The sequence below is a fragment of the Homalodisca vitripennis genome, chromosome 4, assembly GCF_021130785.1.
Source record: "Homalodisca vitripennis isolate AUS2020 chromosome 4, UT_GWSS_2.1, whole genome shotgun sequence".
NCBI lineage: Eukaryota > Metazoa > Arthropoda > Insecta > Hemiptera > Cicadellidae > Homalodisca > Homalodisca vitripennis.
In genome coordinates, this window is record NC_060210.1 from 43,242,059 (window position 1) to 43,248,058 (window position 6,000).

At 35.0% G+C, this 6,000-nt stretch overlaps 1 protein-coding gene across 1 annotated transcript in view; it reads right to left on the minus strand.

Annotated features, from left to right (window-relative positions):
- The window catches only part of LOC124359221 (la-related protein 7), a 29,716-nt gene extending 24,262 nt beyond the window's left edge, over positions 1-5,454 (minus strand). Inside the window, exon 1 of the mRNA XM_046811787.1 lies at positions 5,282-5,454. The gene's annotated coding sequence lies outside the window, so the exon portion shown is untranslated. The remainder of the gene's footprint in view (positions 1-5,281) is intronic.
- Positions 5,455-6,000: the final 546 nt, after the last annotated feature.

Genomic DNA, 6,000 nt, shown 5'->3' on the forward strand with positions numbered 1-6,000 from the left:
TTCTATTATTTTCTTATAATCTAAAATGCATATATTTCTTTGACATATAAAACTATAGCTTCACTATAATACAATCTTAATGTATATAATGTAAATCAGTTTGAAATTATTATTCCAAAGTAATTGAAATAAACATAAACCATGAGTGTGGTATTTGAGTAATGGCCGCTAGAGACAGTAAATACTGTTGCTTGTCAATACCTATTACAAAATAACATGTTGAGTAATTACGTTCCTGTAACATGTTACCACGGTAGCATACTGTTCGTTGTCATTACCTATTAAAAAAATAATGTGTTGAGTTATTACGTTCCAGTAGCCTGTTACCATGGTAGTATGTTAGTATAAAAAAATGTAACTAACGCTACAATGTAACAAAGACTAATAAATTTATAAAAGAGTTAGGCCTAATTCAAATTTGACTCTACAACACAATTATTATGTACTGCGAAATCTTTACCTACTATGTGTCATTAGGCTATACATACGTACTTATTATACGTATAAAAAGTTAAAGATAACCATAACAAGCGCTCTTGATATGAGCTTAAATTTGGGTACTATCTCGAAGGATGCTTTTCTTACTTTTCCAGGAGCGCTTGGGTGGTGCCACCGAAGGCCGCATTGATGGCCTGGGGCATTTCTGATCGGTACTTTCCCAACTTCAGATCGAGCCCCAGATCGTCTAACTTCTCTAATGTCAGATCATGTTGTAAGATTAAGAACGTGATCTAAGATCGGAAGTATTTTACAAAGGCCACTCTGTTCATATCTACTACTTATTATTAAGCAATATAAATAGGTAAATATGAATGTACGTATTATAAATAGAGAAAGGTACAATTAACCACTTGTGTTATCTGAGCTTGAATTTAGGAATTATCTCAAGGAATGTGTTTCTTCTTTCGCTAGGGTGACTGAAGCCCGGGCTAATGGGCAGAGGCATTTCCGATCGGTACTTTTCCAACAATAGATCACGTTCCACGATCTGGCACGCAAGTACTAGACAGTAGGGAGAGATTGGCCTTAGAATAATTGAAAAGTACCTAAATATTTACTATAGCCAATTCAAAATATTGGTTTTTTTTACATTAAAGAAATACTTAACCAACCTTCACAAAAGCTCACGTGATGTGAGCTTGAATTTAGGTACTATCTCGAGGGAGAAGCGACCACCAACTTCAATATGTAAAAATCTTACACAATAAGAGTTATAATAAATTACTGTATCAAGAAGAATCTCGTAAATTATAATTTTAAAAACGTAAATTTAACACAAACATTACAAAACAACAAAACCAACTATGGCCTAGACTTAGACATCAAATAAACTTTACAATATTTATAACTTGCCCAGCTTGATATCAATGAGTAACCGCTTTTGTGAAATGGAGGAAAGAATTCTCTCTATGGGTTATCAGGAGCCAAACCCACATGTTGAAGCTACGTAACAAATCTCATTACTTGTGAGAAATATCTCACATATTTTCCTCATATTCATCACCATTTTCCAAGTCTCAAAATATTAGTTATTTCTTGCTGTTTATTCTTAACATTAAAATTACTATAAATAATAAGTTGAAATCAAATGCTAAATTAAATAAATTGTAATATCAAATTATTCGGATAAAAACATAGAACCATTTGATAAAAACAACAGAATAACGAGTGTAGGCCGCTTATTAAAGTCTACCCATCATGTTTGTTATATGAATATTAAGTATCAATCGTTATACTAATCGATATAAAAAACAGGTCCGCTTATTCTATTCTAACCCAATGTTTATTGTTTGTCACCAGAAGAGTGGCGTGACCAAAGCTCAGGCTGATGCCAAAGGCATTACTTTCAACCTCTTCAACTACTAGGCCTAGAGCCTTTTCCAAGATTTATTAAGTTTTGGCGTTTATAATTAATTTTCTTATGAATGTTAAGTGTTTTCTATTGTTTTTTAATTTAAATTTTAAGGGTAGGTCCAGAAAGTAAGTTCAGTTTCAATTTATCGCCGCTGCAGCGCTGCGATCGCAGTTCCACACATGCACGATAGATGCTCTGTATCAAGGAGAAGAAATGTGTGCCATTGTGAGATCACTGTCAGCCACGTACGCTTTGTTGCGCTTGTTTAAAATGTTGGTGTTAAAATCCCGCCGCTTGTGAAAAACAGATCTGTGGCTTGTTTTCTGAATGCTAGGAAAGTGAAACCAATAGAAATTTATCGGTAATTTGTGAAATTTATAGACAAAATGTGATGAGTGATTCAATTGTGAGAATATGGGTCCGACAGTTCAATGAAGGACGTAGTGAAGTGCACGATGAAGAATGAAGTAGGCGTCCACCTTTGGTTATAGAAGAACTGGTTCACACGATTGATGACAAGATCCAGGAAAATCGCAAGTTTACAATTAGTGCTCTCACTATGGAATTTCCTCAAATCTCACGATCACTAATTCATGAAATTGTAATCAAAAAACTGAAATTTCATTAACTTTGCTCACGTTGGGTAGCAAAGATTCTTACTGAGCAACACAAAACAAAACGGATGGGTAATGCACAGTTTTTGGATGAAGGCGGGGAAGAATTTCTAACACAGATAGTCACAGGAGATGAAACGGGTTTCTTACGACACCCCTGAAAGTTAGTGGGGGTAGGGTACGATAAGCGGACCCGGTTTTTTATACCGAAATTGGCAAACGATATTACTTAATCATAACCATCGATATAATCAATCGATACTAATTAATTATTTTGAACAATTAACTTAAATAATCTATATCAACAGCTGTAAACACTTTCAAATAATACACGTAGGGCAATATTTCAATTTTACATAAGTAACATTTGATTATTAAAAATGGCAGTCAATTTTAGTAAACTACACGATATTGCTTTGAAAGATCATAAGAAATGTTTTTCGTGGCTTCAACATGTAGGACTCGTACCGAAAAACCCATTTTATGTGAAATTTGTGGGAAAGAAACAAATTTAACTGTGAGAGGAGCAAATATGGTCGTCTTCAGTTTTCCTAATTTCGGTTATAATAATTTGTTTGATCACCGTTAATATTAAATTCACATTTAAATTTAAAACATATGTTTGTTATTGCGTACTATAGATACTTTTATATCGATTGATAGTCTAGGATTTGAGATGTGAATATTAGGTATCGATGATTACATTCTTTGATATAAAAACCGGGTCCGCTTATCATACCTTACCCGTTAGTGGCAATCAATGGAATGGAGGCACACTTCATCCCCACCAAAGGTTAAGGCAAAACAAATCTTGACACCTCAAAAACTCATGTGCACAGTGTTCTAGGACTGGAAAGGCATCTTACTCATTGATTTCTTATTGCGTGGTCAAACAACCAGAGCAGATGTTTATTGAGAGACACTTATGAAATTGTGCTGCGCAATACAGAATAAGTGCCAAGGATTGCTGTCCAAAGGTGTTGTTTTTCTTCACTACAATGCATGAGCACACACTGCAAATGTGACAAAACACCTCCTACAAGGATTTGGCTGGTATGTGTTTTACCATCCTCTGTAGAGCCCTGACCTCACTCCTAGTGACTTTCATCTGTTCTTACATCTCAAGTCGTTCCTTGGCGGTCAACACTTCAACAATGACGAAGAGCTGACAGAAAATGTTTCCAACTGGTTGAAGATACACGCGGTACTTTGGGATTATACCGACTACACCAGTATGAAGAACACAAAAATATAAATTTATAGAAACAAACATGATAGAACGAAAAAACAACTCTTTAATTACAAAATTACAAACTTACAACGATTATCAATTGTTAATGGGGTCAGATTCCGTTATATGCCCCCAACGCTTAAACTTTTTTCAATAAACTTAGAACATTATAAAACGATGTTGAGTAATAGAACTAACATTCCATCAATCAACAAGCATTTCCAGGTATTGTGATCGGTATTGTTGTCGCTGTTATCTTATCTTTCTCGAGAATCACGATTACGGCAGGCCGCGCGGCATCACATGATTATTTAAGTTTTTTGCACGGTACATAATTGCCTTTCCATTACAATTCAATTTATATTTCTGATCAGACCCTCTAGAATTTGATATTTTACTGATAGGTACTATCTCGAGGGATGTTTTTCTTTCGTTGACATCAGCGCGGGGCTGCCGAAGCTCGCGCTGATGGCCGGAGGCACTCGCATTTTGGGTGGCGGAGTGTGATCAAGAATAAAAACAAGTTTTGTGTGTTTTTTTCAATAAAGAGTTTAGTTTTTGTTTGGTAATGTTTGTTTTTGTTGAATTTTTGTGATTGGAGAAATGTAGGGGTAAAACACGGAAGTACAACAAAGCGACGTACCAGCTGAATGGGCAGCGAGACTCTGCAATCACATTATCTACTAGACCGCACGACATTGACCTCTGTCTGAGGATGGGGAGGGGTTTGCGATAAGACAATACCTGTTTTATATTGACGAAATATTGTTCTACGCTAATCTAGTAATCAGTAGAAGCAAAATGTCAAATAACGATTTATGTCTGGGTGTGGTCGGTATAATCCCAAAGTACCCAGGCGGCAAACTTCTAGTATATGAGGCAGGTATACAAAAACTTGGGTACTTGGGCGATTGATCGAACAAGTGGATGGTTGATCCATGATTGTCACACACTCACTCGATCCAACCTACAGTACACGTTATCTCTGACTTCTGCCCCAGAGCGCTCTGATAACAGATACGCTATCAGTCCCACCCGCAGATAATATTTACAGATATCCAGACACAGCACACAAACAGAACATTAAAATATTAAGAACTTAACTATTTATGTATATACCCTCTAAAATCATGTTATTTGACATTTGCACCCCCTAAAACCATATATATTTTTTGTTCAGGAGGATGAGCAGAATATGTTGATAACGTCAAATCAAATTCGTGATTTGCCACCTCGACCTTTAATCTTATAATTTCCAATAATTTTTGTGTACCTGTACACACTTTAATATTGTATTCCCAAACGGAACTTACTTTCTGGACTTAGCTTGTATAATGTTAATGTAATTATTTGAAACACTGGGTTAATTACTTACTTACTTGCTATAGACATAAAACAATGAGTAAATAACATGAAAAACATGTCAAATAATGACTGCTCAGATAAAAACCATTATCTACCACTAATCTTCATCACAGTAGCCTAGTTGCATTGTTCAATGTTTGTAGTAAACCTAATTTTGTCAACATTTGAAAGCCTATTGCTACTGATAAATAAACAAATAAAAATACAATTACTTACATGAAAAACTATATGTAGAACACTGACTTCACGCATAAATCACAAATTCCGATTCAAACTAACACATCAATCACCAATAACAGAAACAGATTTAAACAAATGAACGCACGAGCAGACATTCAAGCTACCAACCTAACCTCTCAAACAAACAATCCACATTAACAACAACTATATGTATGTGCTCATTTTTTACTACAGGCACAGGCATGCACTAAACAGCGAAAGGTACAGCAGCTCACAGCTGTAGCCTGCTGGTAACCCATTATTATACTTTTTTCGCCGATTACTTACTCAATACTTACTACTCAGCAGTCACCAGTACAAATGTTTTCTCAGATTATACATATTAAACAAAAGGCACTTAGTTTTTATTCTTAAAGAAAACTATACTTTTAACAAAGAAGAATTTCGAGTAATGTGATTTGAAAAGTTTGATAATGACTGTTGCTTGTTCTCTCAATGGAGTGTTCATTAGAGTTAGATCGTTGTTGTGGAAGCAATTAAATAGTTTTTATTTTGTAGTAAAATCTTAACAGTTTCCATACACAATTTTAACAAAACGTTGACTGCCATGAAAACCGCCGCTGGCTCTCACTATAAAATAAGATAATCATTACGGTAACCATTAAGAAATTATCAAAGTTACAATAGGTCTCGCCAACAATTATAAAAATACTATTCCTACAAACAAAATTGGTACACGGTTAATCAAATTTGAA